The following is a 17,733-nucleotide window of genomic DNA, read 5'->3' on the forward strand; positions in this document are numbered from 1 at the left end:
AATAGCTATTTTGGATTCTCAGACAATACGGAAGTAATAAACTAGTCTTTCCTCTTTTAAGCTCTAAGTGGATCTGGAATTGGAGCTTGTGTAGCTTTACTTCCATTAGAGTTAGTTATGGAATGGGCTTAGGTTCATCTAGAGCCATTATGAAAACTCTCATTCAGATCCTTGCAGTTGGCTCTATTTTGACAACTGAGCCTTATCTGATAATCTGCTAGCTGTTGGGTCAACTTTTTCTGCTTCTCTATTCTCTTCTCTCTCCCAAGCCACATTGAGAATTGTTTCCTCTCTCATTCAAAGCACCATGTCATTTTTATTTTTATAACATCTTCTCCTTACATTGTGATTTTCTGTGCCAAATTCCACCCTCTGACACAGCATCCAGTTGTCATCAATTTCAGTTGACTGGAGCACATGTAGTGGTAAGAAGAATTTGACCCATAAAATTTATCTTAATTTGCACATCCTGGAATCACACTGGGATGCAGAAAGAATTATTTGAAAGAAATGAATCCCATATTAGATCATGTTTTCTGCATGAATAGAGGGGGTGTTTTGTGTGCGTGTATGTGTATGCTTCATATTTGCTCTTTATCACAGTTTGCATTCCACATTTGGTCCCACTAGGCTTGGATGTTTGGTTGATTGTATTCAAAAGCGCTTCTCTAATTTAGATGCACATATCTGGAAATAGTAATCCTTTTGTTTTAGTTTCTAACAGAAAAGTAATCCTGGTTTATTTATCCAAAATGAAAAGACTAATAAGGGCTTTGATTTAATTTTTTTTAAAGAAGTGGGCAGAAAAGCCTTGCAGATGGTAGAGAAAGTGCGTAAGGTTTTCATGTTGCATACAATGTATAATCTATCTTAGAGAAAGCAAATACTCCTTAAGGGGATAGGTTAAACTGCAAGAAGAGGAAGGAGATGAAAGGAATGTTCTAATGTCTGTCAGCAGCGATAGAATGTATTGGCAAGAGAGTGAGTTTTTACATAGGTAAGCCATAGTACTTCCCAAATCCTTAGTTATTTTTTATTTTATTAAACCAGTGACACTGCACTAAACTAAAATAAATCATCTTAATCTCTAATGGTTTGCCATTTAGATGGGCTTCTATGAAGAGTTTCTTATATTGAGGCAGATGGCTGAAATGATTATTGGATATTTTAGCAGGAAAAGGAGAATTCCTTCCTTTCCTGGCATGGAGGGGAGAGACAGGGGAGGGAAGGGTGAAGGACACTCATTCAGTATGAGCAGAATGGACCTATTGATATCACTGGAAAGACAGTGCATTACTCTGTCCAAAAATTAAAGTGCATAAGTGAGTTTGGCCACTGTTGGTGGTAGGCAATGGAAGTACTCTGAATTGTCCTGGTCAATGATATATTATATGATATAAGAGCATAGGGAAGAGTGTGCAGAGAAGCCCTCTGGTAGATAAACTGTTTCTCGACGACTATTTAAAATAGTAACACCTTTTTTTTTTTCAATATGATTATATTTGAATATATTTTATTTGGTAGAGAAAAACTTTACTAAGCTCTCAGTTTCTGGTTCAAGGTTCCTTAAGAAAGATATTAATGTGAATGTTGAAACTCAATAGACTAAAAATGTCTCTCCTTAAAGAGACTGTGGAGACTCTGATCCCAAAATAAAAATGGGTGGCTGTTACTTCTTAACCGTATAAGCCAGATTTTAATGTGTCTTTTAGTAATTGAATTAGACATTACACTTGAGGCTCTTGACAGAGGTCAGACATGGGCTGCCAAGTAAAGTTGTGAGTGTAGTGACATACACTTACTGAGTGAGAGCATGCTGGCAGATTTCATCTCCAAATATCACGGTTGGCCTCTGTCTCTAGCATATTGGTTTGGAGTAGTTCTTCTCCAGGCATGTCCCCACTTTGAGAGTGGGTTTGAATCCGTACATGAATCCACACTTGTAGATCTTGCATCTTGACATTCTGAGGGATTTTGCCATTGACTTTAATGTAGTCTACATTTTTAATGTTGGACGTGGGATTCATACCCCTGCTTTGCTTAAATATCTTTTGATATGGCTATTGAATTTGGTTCTTTCCACACCTAGTCAGTGCTTTCCTCCTTGCCTGTTTTTAAAATTCCTAGCCTGAGATACAATGTGTGCCAATAAATACATGGTAGGGTATTGGTGGAACTGGAGTGGGAGAAGTCACATTATAAAAAACATGTTTCTATTAATTTTTCTTTTCAAAATGCATACTGATGGTAGGAGAGATACAGACCTTGTATTTTGATATCTCTTGCTTCAAGTATTCATTGAAAAACGTCTTTGCACATATACGCTGCTGTTACTATTAGCAAGATATCTTAGATTCAAGAATGGATTTGAAAAAGGGAGTTCATCATGTCTAACTAAGAACAACTGTATAAAAGATTTTAAGAAAAATGTGGTGATTGAGTGATTTCATTAGGATAATGTTTCACATATACCATTCAGTATATTCATGTCATGAAGCAATTCTAGAGCTGACTTGTCATATCCATATACAACTTGACATATCATATATACAGAAGGTGCAATAATGTGAGAGATCCTCGCTTGAGTCCCAAAGGCCTGGCGCTATATCGCACTCATTCTTGACGGGAATGGTTGATGTGGTTGCAGGGCTGTACTGGTGAGTCTCTTCTGCCTCTATCTCTGAAGTCAGCTTAATCATCTTTACTTCGGGGCAGGGCTCCAAAGATGATCAGGAGCTGAAGCACCTCAGGTGGAGAGGCTGAGGAACAGGGACTGGTTCATTCTGGGGAAGACGCAGCCTCAGGGGAGCCTGGCAGCAGCCCCCTGGCATCTACAGGGAGGTTATCAACGTGAAGACCTAGGCTCTTCATAGCAGTGCGTGGTGGGAGGATGAGAGAAAAGAGAGATTCAGACTGGATATTGGGAAAGTCTCTTTCATCATGATGACAGCCAGGTAGTGGAGCAGATTGCCCAGAGAGGTTGTGAAGGCCCTAATCTTGGAGGTTTTCAAGAAACAACTAGATAAATCCATGAGCAACCTGGTCTGACCTCAGATCTGACCGTGATTTGAGCAAGAGCTTGGACTGGAGACCTGCTGAGGTCCTTTCCAACTTGGATTATGTTCTTATTCTGTGATTAACCTCAGTATCTTCTCACTCTGCTCTGTTGTGCTTAGCCCTTTTCATAGAGATCTGGAGGAGAAATTACGTAGTTTTAAGAAAATGGCAAATGCAGAGCATGGAAAGTACTTTTGAGGGCAAAAAATGATAGGGGAGAGAGGTTTTATAGAGTGACAGATTGCAGATGATGCTGGATGGCACAGAGACAATACAGTTAAATGAAGGACAAAATTTCAAGAAGTTTTAGTTTCTGGGTTAGTGTTGAACTACTTTGCCAAAGAGTAATGGATGTTTCTGAAGAGTGATAGCATGTGGGTTTCTGTGAGCCATGGAGTAATTTATTCTGAGTTGCAATGTGGAGCATAATGGATACCAAACCATACTGATTTTGTAGAAAAAGCTAATGGGCGCAATGCAGTCTTGCCCAAACCTTTTCCATTATCATCTATTATATATGGTTTAGCAAACTCAAATAATAATATTCTGGACTTCTGGATTATCTAATGTTGACTTTTAAAGCTGCCAGTTGTTTTTTTGTAGTCAAAAGAGTGTTTGTAATATTTCTTTTTTTAAAGGAAAAAACACAATGCATTCAGCTGTCCCTAAAAAATTGACCTTTGTAGAATTTATTAACTAGCAGGAACCTCTGTGAAATAAACCTCATTTCTGACCCCTTCTAAGCCTTAGCGAATTGGGAATTTGGATATAAGCCTACGCTTTGGAATCATCTCTCATCAAACAGGAAACAATATAACTGTAGAAACTGTGTAAAACACCTCTTCCAGACAAAACAACTATTCTTAGTTTTGATAATGTTTATATTGTGCGTTCTCCTCATCCCCATTTCCTGAGTTGATAAACGCTATTTCTGTCCTTTGGCCCGTGATCTGCATCAAGGATGCCTTTATTGCTCAGAAAGGCCAATTTCATACCTGGCTTCGTGATTTCCTTCTGTGCTCTTGAGATAATGTGTTCAGGGGACTGCTCCAAGCTCAGTTAGGAAAGGCAGTACAGGATTCCTCCTTGGCATAGATTTCTTGGACTGAATTCAGGCAATCTATGTTAATTAATCAACCCACTCAGGAGAAATGTCCCTTTTTCCGGTCTTCTCCTGTCACTGTGCATTACAAATATACTACTGAAACAGGAAAGACATTTTTTTCAGAGATAGGCTTTTCCTGTTGTATGATTCATTAAATGGTGTTGAGGTTCCGTGGAGACTAATTGCGATCAATCTCTTAGAAGAATGGTTTTAGAGAACAAGACGAAGAGGCAAGAAATCTAATAGGACTTCCTTACTGTGCCGCAGATTTCTTCCTTAACCTTGGACAAATCACTCTCTGTGTCTCACCTTACTAGTCATTGGATTTCTAAGGGAAGGAAGTTCTTGGGAAAACTCTAAGTATTATTTTAAATATGTATTCCTATTTATTATGTATGTATGTATTCATGGTTATTTTCTCCGTGTATGGGGAAGACCAGTTGCAGTTGTAGAAATAACGGTGGGGTATCTACGTGTTTGATCAGTACATTTCAATACAGGGAGCAGATACAGCTGTTAGTGGTACATACTGTCTTTTTTTGACCATTTCATGTAAGCGTAGTGGGGGAAGCTTCAGTAGAACTAGATATATGGCAAAATGACTTCTGCATGGGGGAAGTTTGCAGGAAATTAAGGAAGTCTGTACTCCAATCCATTGTTTCCTGCAGCTAGGAGATCCCACAATATAGGAACAACAACAACAACGTAAAAAAATCCCAACAATTTTTTTTTTTTTTCCAAGAACCTCTGCTTGAACTTCTGATCCTGTCTGCTTCTCATCAGGCAGTTTTTTCATATGCGCGTGTGTGCATGCATGCATGTGCATAACTGATGTTGATTGAAAAATTTTAATTTCACTTCACTATTTATGGTACATCGGAGACAAACAGCTTCACCGGCATTACTGTTACCTCATTCGCCTTTTTTAGTCATCAGGGCTGACTGTTTATGTCTTTTACATTCACAGAGCTGATTTCAATTTTGAGGAATTCAGGACCATTACAGGAACTCAGTAGAAATGATGTATGACAGCTCACTTAGCTATCTTCAAAATACTTTAAAAAAATCTTAATAAATATATAAACAATGTATTCGTGCTGATTGCAAAAGCAGAAAAGAGATGGTGGGAATGGCAAGAAATATTTTATAGCTTCAGTATTATGTAGAAAAGGCTAGTCTATGTTTTTAATGAATGATACTTTAATTTGGAATCTTTTAAGATTCCTTTTAAATTAAAACATAAGCAACAAACCTTTTCATATTTTTGCTCCTCTGTCATATGTTTCCAGAGTATTTCTCTACTGTATATTTTAAAATTTTCTATATCTACTGGAATGGTCTTAGTGCCAGAGTTGATGCTTTTAAAGTTGATGTTTTAAGGAAGAAAAGCCAGCTGCCTCTTACCTAGTTCTGGGACTTCAGTTGTTGGGGGAAATTAAGAAATAGAGGGAGTCTTTTCCATCAGGCTCAGAGTACCTGAGTAACGGCACCGACTCGGACCAACAGCCCCGTGTGTTGCTCAGGCAGCAGCTCTCCAGGACTGTTGGTTCAGGGTGTCTGACTCTCCTCTCAGCAAACCTTAGATTTTTCTGTCTTTCTTTATGTTGTGGCAATCAAAGTTGTTTTTTCTTGCCTCACGTGTTTCTTTCAAGGACCTGACACTGCCGTATTGGGAGGGGAAATAAAAATCTTTCAGCGGACAAGTGGGGACATTTTCCTACTCTGTACATAATAAGTGAAGTAAAATGCTGGTTGAAGTTTTGCTGAGTGTTGATTGGTAATTATACTCCTACTTACTGGAGAATGTTTTCTTTATATTTTCCTCCGTGTGTCCTAAGATACACTCAGATTTCCTTTAAACTGGATGTAATAGTTTCTTACGGAGAGTAAACTAAACAGTATCACCTTTCTGATACATAGGGGGGAAAAAAAAGGTGAAGTATTAACTGACTAGCCAAATAAACTCATTAATTTCCCACCAATGGTGACAGTCCTCTAATTCAGCTTAGTTTAAAACTATTTTTTTTGGTTCTGCTTAAATGTGTTTTCCACTTCTTTCTATGTATGTAACAGTTAACTTAGAAAGTACTTTCTTAACCCTCACTCTGTAACAAGCACAGCCAGGTGCTCGCACAGTTCAGGGCGTGTGATTGCAAAGATATATCTGCATGCCTCGGGTGCGTTGTAAAACAGCCGAATTACTTCAACACCCATAAATTGTAAGTATATCTTTATGATCTTTAATAATTATTGGATAAGAAAAGGAATCTACTGTCAGCTAAAAAAGTTTGGTTTCATTAAATGTAAAAATATGTTTTAAACATTTAGACAATTTTACTTAATCCCTAGGATAACCGAGTATACTAATCCTCATTTGTGTTTCCACCATGTCGTCTTGACCCAAGCCCTGCCTCCCCGTGAATGGAAAGAATGACTGGACTTAAACTGTTTTCTGTGAACCTAGACTGAACAATTTTATGGTCATCAGTGGCCATTAGATCATGTAGTTTGCCATAGAATTTCATTGATTTACTCCTTTCATGTGCGTTTGACTACAGTTTGCCTTATTCAGAAGTCCTCACGAGATGAAAAATTCCGCAAATATCTGCCTCTTTTTTTAAATGCCTATTCAGGTTCGTTGTTAAAAAACCCATGCCATGATTCTAGTTCAATGTTACCTGGTTTTACAGACCAAGACTATTTTTTCCATGACTTTCATGAGCTTTAACTTCTTATGTTTTCTCCCCATGAAAGTACTTACATTACAGAAGTCACATCCAGATGACTTTTTGACAAACTATGTAGGGTAATTTGCTCAGGTCTTTTTAGGTCCATTGTGTAAGCAAAATGCAGCTTTGTAACTCTGTCTTTTTTATTGCTGTCTGTGTAATGAGTATTTACAGGAAAAATTTGCAGTTGTATAGAGTGCATCACAAACCTCCTGCCTGACTTTGAGCAAGTCCCTTAGCGCAGGAAATTACATTTCTCACTTCTTCATCCAAAAAATTGAGATAATAGAACTCACAAGTAACTACAGAGCATAAATACGCTAATTTTCTCCCGAATTATAATAATGACCATATGTGAAATTTGATGCTATAGGATTGGGTAGAAATGGGGGGCAAAATGAGACTTGTGCAGTTAACTTTCTGTTCAGCTGATTAAGAGCTTGCTACCAGTATATAACATGTACCTGTTCTGGGTTAGTAAATTTACATATATTTAACTTTTTTATCTGTAACTCCTAAAGTGGGGCATATTTAAGTTCTCTTAGTCACTGTGAACTTGCAATTATTTTTACTCCTCTTCCTTGTACTTCCCACAGCTCTTTCTAGTAATGTTCTGCCCAGAAATTAATCCTGCGTTGCATCAAAATCTATTTTAAAAAGACCGGTATTGCCTAACTTATAGATGTGAGGTACCTGCCCATGCAGTAAAAATTACGTTGATCTAGTTAGCTGTCATGCTGCATTTCAAGCTCATGTCTAATTTGCTTGCCAATTTAATCCTGAAGATTCTGTCAGCAGGACTATTTCCAGATATGTATTTCCATTTCAGTGCCTGCATTTCAGGTTATTTTTCTTCAGATATGTTTTTTTTCCTAATATTAATAGAAAAAAGAGCAATGTTTTTGATGCTTCTTATCTCTCTAAATCCCTTTATGTGATCAATGAAGACACAATTTGAGTGGATAATTTTGAATCCAACAATCTCTTCACCTATTCTAAAACTTGTGCCTGGTATTAGCGTTGATATATTCACCAGCAGAGCTTCCTTGCAAAACATCCCTGCTTCAAAACAAGAGTGGTGATTTGAATCCGAGTCTTGAATATTCCAAATGATGCCTTAATAATTTGGGCTATCAAAAATAAATCATTGCTGCCACCTCTTTTCGCCCCCTGCCGTTTTGTTAACTATTCTGGAGCTCTTTAGGGATTCTAGGAGGGTGGGAGAGTTTTTTCAAATGTTTTATGGCTACATGTTAATTTTTTTCCCCAGATTTTTATTTAGCTGATATTATTCACCAAATTTGATCCAAACTTGCAAATATTGTTTTGTTAAACATAAACTTTTTTTTTTTTCCAAATAAAACTAACTTGTCCATCCTATCACTGTGTGCAAAAGGTTTAAACGAAGACAGAACGGATCTTAATCCTTATCTTAATACGAGGTCTATTGAAAACATTAGGCATTGGGTCAAGACACGATTAGAAAAATCTTCCTGACACAGAGTCTGCTAAGGTATGGAACAGAGGCCTCTTGAAGACACAGAATGCCTATTTCTTTGGCTGTCTGAAACTAGACTGAATGCAGCAATAGAAACAGTTTACCCATATAAAAAGCAGATAATGGTTCTATTAAAAGGGATTGATAACTTAATGAATTTTAAAATTTTGATGTCAGCTCATTGCTTTAAATTAAAGTTGTTTAGAGATTGTGCCTGTGGCAGGCCAATAAAAAATTTATATTGATTTGTGTGTAAGTAGAGTGTTCCTCATGGGTTTTGAACTGGATGCAGAGATGAAATGAGGCAGAGGCTTGCAGATTAGAACAAGCTTTTTAATATTATTTGCAAGCTGTTTTTAGAAACATCACAAGGAACATACAATTAGGCACATTTGTGAAGAGAGGCAGTATGATTTACAAACATGTGGGGCAAACAAAGTTTCAAAGCTGATCATGCACAAATACCCAATTCCGGTTGTCCAACTTGCACATACTGAAAGCACAACTGCCTGCACACATCTGCTGTTCCCAGCCCACGAACACTGACATGCTTATACCAGCTTGTACAAAGTCATAGCAATTTCATAGTATTCTAAAGAAATTGCAAGATTAGTGCTAAAAAATGAGGCTGCGTTGCTTTGACTATGAGATTTAGATTCCTGTGAGTAAATCTATGATGAAAACTGTCCTGCAATTTGCTGGGTTACATCTGGGAATTGCTTTCTCTTTCTTGAAGAACTGGGTAGTCCCTTTTCTGCTGGAGTTGAGCTAGTGATTTTTCTTTTGAACCAGGTTAAGTTCTGGTGATGCCGTGCAGCCATTTCTTCCTAGGTTTACTGTCCATGCGGTATGTTTTTTCGGTGTCACCTAGTTTGAACCATTTTGGATTACTGAAATGGTCAGTGAACCCCGGAAAACACACAGTTTAAAAATGGAAAAAAATTGTATGACGGGGGTGCGCCTCAAATATGGGTTTCGCATAGGGAAAATTGTGAAGGTTTCAGGTCTCATTCCTCAGCCAGAACCTAACCATCATCTGGGCTCCCAGCACAACCCTCTGTCTTGTTCTCAGCTACCTGAATCTTAAGAAGTTGAGAAGCTAAAGCGAAGCAGCTTGGGGGGTACTACCCTGGAAACATCAGTGGAATCTACGCTGTGCCCAGGAATCAGAAGGAGTTGTGCTGATAGGAGAGAAATTAAAATAGGACCTACGGAATGCAGGACTACACTCCTGGAGAACAGGAGTCATTGTTAGGGCTCAAATCTCACCTTAGGCAGGTGCAAAATCTAACAGCTTTGACCAAGAAACCAGTGGTTCACAGCAAATGGCATAGTGTCAGGGTAGAGAAGAGAGGGCTTGCACTGAAAGGGCCATGCTGATGAGAAGACACGGGCAATGAGTTGAGGAAGGAGGTGATAGGAAAAAAGTACAATGAACTGTGGCCTTGCAAGCACCAGCTGGTGCAGACAGTTCCCCTCCTTAAATTGATCCTTGCTAATTGGTGTCAATGGTTAGTCAAACCAGTATTCTGAATTTCAGCCTTGTAGTACTTGTTACATTTCAGTGAAACTTCAGTGAAAACTTCAAAATCACAGGTCAAATTGAATCTTGGTCTGAGAGAAAGTAATGATTAGAAACTCTTTTGGTTTCATGTGTGGTTTGTCTCTTGGGATATAAGTTTTTGTGGAAGTGCTTAGAATAGTTAATTTAGTAAAACAAAAAACTTTGCAAAGGTGATCACTTTCTATAAAGTTCTATTAGATATTTCCTTAATGATATAGGGAGTTATATACTCGATCGTGTGAATGTACCACTTACTATTTTGTATGTGCAAGCCAGGTGTTTAGGTAAATAAATGAAGAGTGTACAGTTCAGTTTCCTTTGAATATGCCTGTATTTTAAAATCTCTCCTTCACCTCCCAATGGGGAACCCTTTAGGGATCAGTAAATTTGGCAAAGGAGGCTGTTTTGGCAACAGTCTAGTTCTGATATTTATTCATACTTAGGGGAATAAAGAAAATAATGATGGAGCATAGATTTTTGTGTTGGTAGTATTTACGTTTGCTACCTTCCTAGATCTCTAGAATAAGGACTAGTGGTGTAATTCTTGAAAGGGAATTTTTTACTTCCTGACTTTTCCCGACTACTCACAAATCAATGTCCCCACTGTATTATTTAATAGTTGTTTTATCTCAAAACTGAATGCACAGTTTAATAACCTACCCTTCTATTCCTCATTCTTGCTTGGATTTCCTGAGAAAAAAAAACCATAAGAAAATGCTGATGTATCCTTTTGCTCCTCACAGGCTCAGGTACCATACTATAGCTTTCACCAGCTCTAAAAGAGTGTTGTGAGAATATGTGGGTGAAGTGTAACTTTGGTATAGCTGCATAGCAATGTTAGATTGGAGGATAACATTTTAACCCATCCTTCAAGTACTTCTGTAATACTGACACTGTAGTGAGGGGAAAACAGGAGAAACTGGGAGGAGTAGCTCAGAATTTAATAGAAAACCCTTGGTGTCTTCCTATGAAGCCATTCAACTTCTAATAGTCGTTATTCTGACATATTTTATGTCTTTCAAAATGTTGCAAGTATGGAGGTACCTTGGAACCTTCCTTCCAGTTGACTTTAACATGACTTTTAGATTCTCACTGCTAGATGGTTCATCAGTTAGAGCACCATCACCCACCACCAGCTGCCATGTGGCAATCTCTTACCATTTCCATGAATTTGCATTTGCTTTCAAGATTTTTCTGTCAGATGTCCTCAAGTTTCCGTTGGTTGTTTTGTTGGGTTTTTTTGTTTGTTTGTTTTTATAAGGGAAGTTTACAGTCAGTTGCTATATAGTGAGGCCTAGTGTAGACTTCTAATCTTCATATATTTTCAGAGATTGGTATTCTTTTCCCCAGGTATACCCAGACGTGAATCAAAATGCTTCATTGAACGTATTTTGAAACTATAAGTCTAAGTCTTATCTGATTCTTGGAAACCAATATTATACTGGGCACCAGCTCCAATGAAATAAAATACTATACTTCTAGAACATAAATACGTATTACACCTGCATATCACATATGAATGTATACTATATACTCTTACAGAACAAAACAGTCTTGATACCCATGGAGGTTATTTGATGTTAAACTGTAGTGAGAGAAGAATTAGATAGTTTTGATGCTATAATTTATAAGCAAAGGTGATTCAGAAAATTCAAAAATCTGAATATTTTGTGCTTCAAATATTAACCTTTTTTTTTTTTTTTACAAAGTGTTGTATGGAGGAAGTTATTGTAAGTGAAAAGAAAGCTAAGACCTGGTATGATGTTGCATTTTTATCTGCTCATCTTTGAGCGGTATTTATGTGTAATTATAATCATCCGTGATATCAAAGACAGGAAAAAAAAAATCATTATTTCTTTATAAACAAGATTTCAAATATTGGGTACGTTCAGGGAATTTATGTGCTCTGATGATTCATGGCGATTACATTGTTGAAGATAAATGCCTTAGAAAGTTGTGGATAATTTTTAAACTCAAGATGAATGAATTAAACAAATGTTGTCTTATTTACAGTAAAGCATGTCCTCAGTAAAAGTGCTCTGCTCTTTTTCGAAGACTTGAGTTTTATTTTCAGGAGCTTTGTCATATAATTTTTCTAAATTTACTGTAATTAATGAGAAGTAACGATCAGTAATCAATTTAAATGTACCGTAAAATATGGAACCTAATATATGCAAGATAAAATTTAAGCATTCCAGTTCATGGTACACTTTGTAGTGTATTGACTGATAATTACACAGAGATATTAAGAGGATCCATTTGTAGAGGCACTTTAAAAAGTCAAGAGGTAAGATTGAAAACTCAATCATAATTTAGGAAATTTCTGTCTTCTAGTGCTTAATGTCTTTACCTGAAGAGTATTTAGTAGTTTAAAATTTACTTTTATATTTGAGTAGTGTAACCATTACCACCTCCTCTTTTGTAGAAAGAAATAAATCCTGCTCCCAGTGACCAGGGCATTTGAACCACCACTTTGGGGAGGAAGGACGGCGTATTGGTTTGCTCATCATGCTGGGATAATAGCTGATTTCCACTTCATTGCTGCTTTTAGCTACTTAACTAGAAATACCTGTGGGCCAAAGACACCAATCCAGGCAGGAATGTGATTATACAGATGTAATTGGTGTACAACTCACACAGACTTTGAAAGACTTAGGACTTTTGATTATAAGTTGGCTTCTTCGACCGGTCTCATATTTCCAGTCTTGCCTAAATACTGCATCTGTGAAACATAATGACCGAGGCATGCTGGCAGCGAAAGCAATTTTGTCCTGAACTTTAAGATATAATGGGTATAAAGTTCAATTACCAGTGGTGTTCTCCCACTGGTAACATTCAGCCTATAATAAAAACCAAGGTGATTGAATGGAGTCACATCCATGTAGCTGTAAGAGAGGTACGTAATAGGAAAAAAGGCAAATTATTAAGACAATGTACATTCACCAGAGTGCTTAACACTGTTAGGTGCCCACTCACCATACAGGATATGACATAAATTGTATTTTCTAATGCTGTTGCATCGATTTGACAAAGATGAGAAAATATATCAAACTAGTTCTTCATTCCTCTGTACTCCTACTTCATAGGCACAAAACATGGATTTAAGCCATATATGTTATGTATTGTGGTTATGTTATCTATATGATGCTGAGATTTATTTTGTCTGTGTAAACAAGCAGGTAAGTTTAAATTTATGCGCTTTTTTTGTATTTTGTTTTCTATTCTTGTGTATTAGATTTTATTGCCTCCACCTCCACCCAGGTTTCTTTGGCATTTGGAATGCCTTAACTTTTGGTTAGCTCTGAATTGGTGAGGCAGTTGGACTAGATGATTGTCGTAGATCCCTTCCAACTCAGCTATGCCGTGCTGTGCCATGCCATGCTGTGCCATCCCGTTCCCTGTGCTCACCATGAGTTAAATAATGATGAGACTGTTATTTGCCTGAAATGCCAGGGGGTTTTCAGCTCCAAAAACACTTTCAAGGACAAATAACACAAAGATACAAGTACAAACAGGATATTATTTTTATTTGTGTTTTTCTGAACTGTTTCAGAGCTGCTGCTCACAAGCACTAACACAATGCGCATGTGTGGCCAGGAGTAGGATGATGTGTTCTTGAGTTTAGCTTGAAAAAACATCCCTTGCAGTCTGGCAAAGGCAAGTTGCAGAGCTACAGAAAGTAGCAGCAGGAATATGGGGCAAGCAGTCCATGTTTCCTGAAGAGTAAGAACGTGAAGAATGAGGATCTGGACCGACAACACACACAAAAAGAAAAGAAGAAAAGATGTGTGATACTGTGGGGTGTTTTCCAAAGTATGACTTGTAGTAATGACAAGCACACTTTTCGCCTTCCAAAACTTGCTTCGCTGCTGTGCTTCTTGTCCAGTGATGCATGGAAAGTGCTCCTGTGCCTGCCCTGCGCTTGTATTGCCCGCGGGCAGAGCTGAGAAGTGGCAGCTCTGGATGGTGCATCAAGCCTGGAGCCCTTCCAAGCAGCGGCTGTTTTGCCCAAGCAAGAACCCCATGGAGCCAAGGGAAGAGCGGAGCTCGCTCCCGCTCCAAGCTTGCCGTGGGCAAGAGAGCCCGAGAGAGCCAGGGCACGAGTGGTGCCTTGGAGGTGCAAGAGCAGCAGGCAAGAACCGAGCCGAAAGGGCCGCGAGGAGCCCTGACAAGGGGCTGTGCTCAATGCCACAGAGGACAAGAAGCAGCTCCCGGGGGCACCCTGGGGGCCCCCTGGGAGTGTAGAAAGCTTCCTCCCCCCGGATGCGGGGCACGAGGGCCACCTTCGTGGAGCAGGAGCAGCAGGCTCCTGGCCAAAAGGGCCCAAAGGAGCCCTGGCAAGGGGCGCTGCTCAGTGCTGCAGAGGAAGGCAAAAAACCCCCCGTGGACATTTGCTAGCTCACTGTGGGGGGAAAAAAAAAGCCTTCCTCCCCCCAGCTGCAGGGCACGAGAGGCCATCTTCGTGGTGCATGAGCAGCAGGCAGTGACCTGGCCACTATGGAGCAGAGGAGGCCTGACAAGTGGCCATGCTCAATGCTGCAGAGGAAGGCAAAAAACCCCCGGGGAGCAGTGCCAATGTGCCCCGGGGGAAAATTCCTTCCTGACCCCAGCGCTGGCGATCGGCTATTCCCTGAGCATGTGAGCAAGACCTGCCTCCTCGTCCCGCAGGCTGGTCACGCCTCCCAGGAGATGCCCAAGCCCTATTCTCCCTCCACCTGGAGCCATCTCAGGGGCTTCCGAGAGTGGCCACGTTCCCCCGGCCTGATTGACCTTGTGGGCAAGAATCCTTCCTGTGCCTGGCAGGACACCAATGGGTGCTCCGAAGCCCTGGCACCCCTGGGAACAGCTCTGCATCCCATTTCTTACGGTTGCTGCCCCTGGCTCTGCAGGGGATGTGTACGGTGATCTCTACAGTGCTCCTCAAGATGGCATTTCCTTGGTCTTGCTAAGGCTATCCAGTTGAAAAGGCCTGATAGCCTCAGGCACCTCCAGAGGTTAGTGGTTTTTCTTATATCTCCTGAGGGGCTTGCATCTGTTTTCCAAATGCTGAAGGAGGATTTTCATCCATCAGATGGGCCTTGAATATGACCCTGCTGTGAGCTTGCCTTGCAGTGAAGATCCTCCAGCAGCCTCATCCAGCCTTCACTCTTCCTCCTTCACCCCCGCCAAGTAATTCCACTGGTTCCCAAAGGGCTTCCTCTCGAATGTCTTCAGGCTGCCCCCAAGCCAGCTATGGCAGCAGGACACAGGAGGAAGCTCCCTTTTATCCTGCCCCAGAACACTGTGATTGCTGCGTTGCCAGGCAGTGGCACTGTGATGCGAGGGTGACGGGGCCCCCACACGCAGTCCCAGCCACCACCCCTCCACCCAGCATCCTTGGGAGGAAGGCTTTGGGGTGATGGCCCCGAGGCCATCCCTGTGCCTAGAAGGCCCTGGGGACTGTCCCTACTCTTGGTGGCCATGCACTGGGCACAATGCTGGGTGTCCCTGACATGTCCTCTGCTCTGTGCCTGTACCACATTTGTGATTCATAGTCACTCTGTGATATCCTCATGCCTCCAGGAACATTTGCCTACTCCAGTGTTTCCAAACTGGAACAGAAACTCATGGTGCTCCACCTGACATTTTGTTACGTATTTCTACCCTGTAGTTCTTCACACAGGGTTTATTGATGTAGGGAATATCTCTTCTGTCACAGAGCTTCAGCTGACAGGGAGGATGGGGCCCATAGAACTGCACCTGAGATAGAGCTTTTTCTGCCTCATGGATGCTGTGAAATCCAGAATATGATGTGGACAAGGAAACCTACATTTCTTGAATGATGCTTTTCTGCAATATAAATTTATAAAGACCTGACCATGAACTTCACTCTTTCATACATTTGATGACAGCAAAGCATGAGGGGTGGAGCCTGAGAGATGTGTTAATGAGGCTTTTGCCCATCAGTAGCCTGCTGGAGTCCAGCTCCATGCAGTCACGGCCAACAGATCCAGCCCTTCACCAGCCAGATGAAGTGGTCAGGCAGTTAGACTAGATGATTGTTGTAGGTCCCTTTCAACTCAACTGTTCTGTTCTGTTCTAATTTTAAGACATCTTCATTTTCATCTTCCTTATATCTTCTGTCTACCTGTGTGTCCACCCAGGTCCCTTCAAACTTATTTACTAGTAAGAAAGACCTTTTTCTATCATCAATTTAATTCTGTCCTTCCATTCTAGCATTAGTATCATGGATGTATCCCATGGGGCATGTGAGATGGGCACCTGACAACAAGACAGCCTTTGTGAAATCTCTGTTGTAGATTGGTTCTCTGACATACAATGGAAATGGCTCCCTGAACTATGAAAGCATCCGGTCCGGGCTGGTTCATAAAGACAAAATGCATTATTCTTTCCCCTACAGTCACAATGTGTCCAAGACCAGCAGAGGTTAAGAAACTGGGTTTGTTTGGCAGATGTTTCTTGTTATTCTGCCAATTAAGTCAACAATAGGTATTCATAATCCTAGGGAGGCTTGGAGGTCATAGAAATTACAGGGCAGGCAGAATAGCTCATGTACAAATAGCTGAAAAAGAAAGCAATCTTTTGGGGATTTTTTCCCCCTCCTTTTATTCTGCTTGTCCTAGGGGCTGTCACCAATCAGTAACATTGTGCATTGGCTTCCCCCCTTGGTTCTGGCTGCAGTGTTCAAGGTCCTGAATGGCACAAACTTTGTCTTATTGTTGCAGGGGAGATGGTCTTCTGCAGTTTGTCTTACGCTTAGCTTTCGGTGCTTTGTATGAGTATTAAAACATTTTTCTCGGCAACTAGTTTAAAATAAATGGTTGGAATACTTGCATTCTTCAGAGAGAATGGGGAATCTCCCTGGAATGAAGACAGCAGTTGTTTTGAGTCAGCACGCTGTGTAATGCAGTCTTTTATTACCTTACCAGTATAGAGAAATTCATTAGATTCTTACTCTTGGCCTTCTCAAGTATATCCTTGCTCAGCAAGACATGGAACTGGCAGAGAGAAGCGCTGATCTTAAGAGGAAAAAGAGATTTGGAGAAATGATCAAAGAGCTGGTTTGTGTGCTTGGGGCTGGGGTGTTAATGGCGCTGGAAGGATCTCTTCAGGTAATTCTCTCAATAAAGTACTACTGGACTTTATAAATGTGGGGCGCTCTCATTTTATTACCCCTTACGCAGTAAAGAACAGTGTGACACAACAGTCAGTAGGGTGAGACTTACAGCAAGAATAAAGCATTACTGAAAGACAAATAAACCCAAGAGCTTTAAAGGAAGAAAACAAGTAGCCATGAGGCAATGAACAGCCGTGAGACAGTAACTTCACTAAGAAAGCTGAATTTCCATATAAAAAAATCCTTATTCAAGCATAGCAGTACTAATATATACTGAATAAAGCATTGACTGGGGAGAGTAAAGACAAGAAAAGTATGATAAAACATTTCTGCTATTGCTTATGGTGAAAAAGAGAAGTGAATGAGACATTGTTGGTACTAATTATACCTAAAACACTGTAGCAGCTGATAAAAGTATTTGGTGTACTGTGACCCTAGAAGGAATGCGACTGTGTTTTTATCTGAACCCAAGAAACAGAAGGGGGAATAGATGCCTGCCTTACAGTCACATACTCTGGCATCCACATGTACTTTTGGAGATATAAAAGATTGCTTAATGAGAGACAGAAACATATATGGGGCAAATGATTCCAGCATACAGGAGAAGCTGTTGAAAGAAACGGAGAAATTTCTTCAAATGGCAAGGGCAGCTGAACTCTTTAG

At 40.1% G+C, this 17,733-nt stretch overlaps 1 protein-coding gene across 4 annotated transcripts in view; it reads left to right on the plus strand.

Annotated features, from left to right (window-relative positions):
• Positions 1 to 17,733, plus strand: part of SUGCT (succinyl-CoA:glutarate-CoA transferase) — a 332,647-nt gene that overhangs the window by 280,390 nt on the left and 34,524 nt on the right. The gene's annotated exons all lie outside the window — the stretch shown is intronic.

Source organism: Chroicocephalus ridibundus, chromosome 2, assembly GCF_963924245.1.
Source record: "Chroicocephalus ridibundus chromosome 2, bChrRid1.1, whole genome shotgun sequence".
Lineage (NCBI taxonomy): Eukaryota > Metazoa > Chordata > Aves > Charadriiformes > Laridae > Chroicocephalus > Chroicocephalus ridibundus.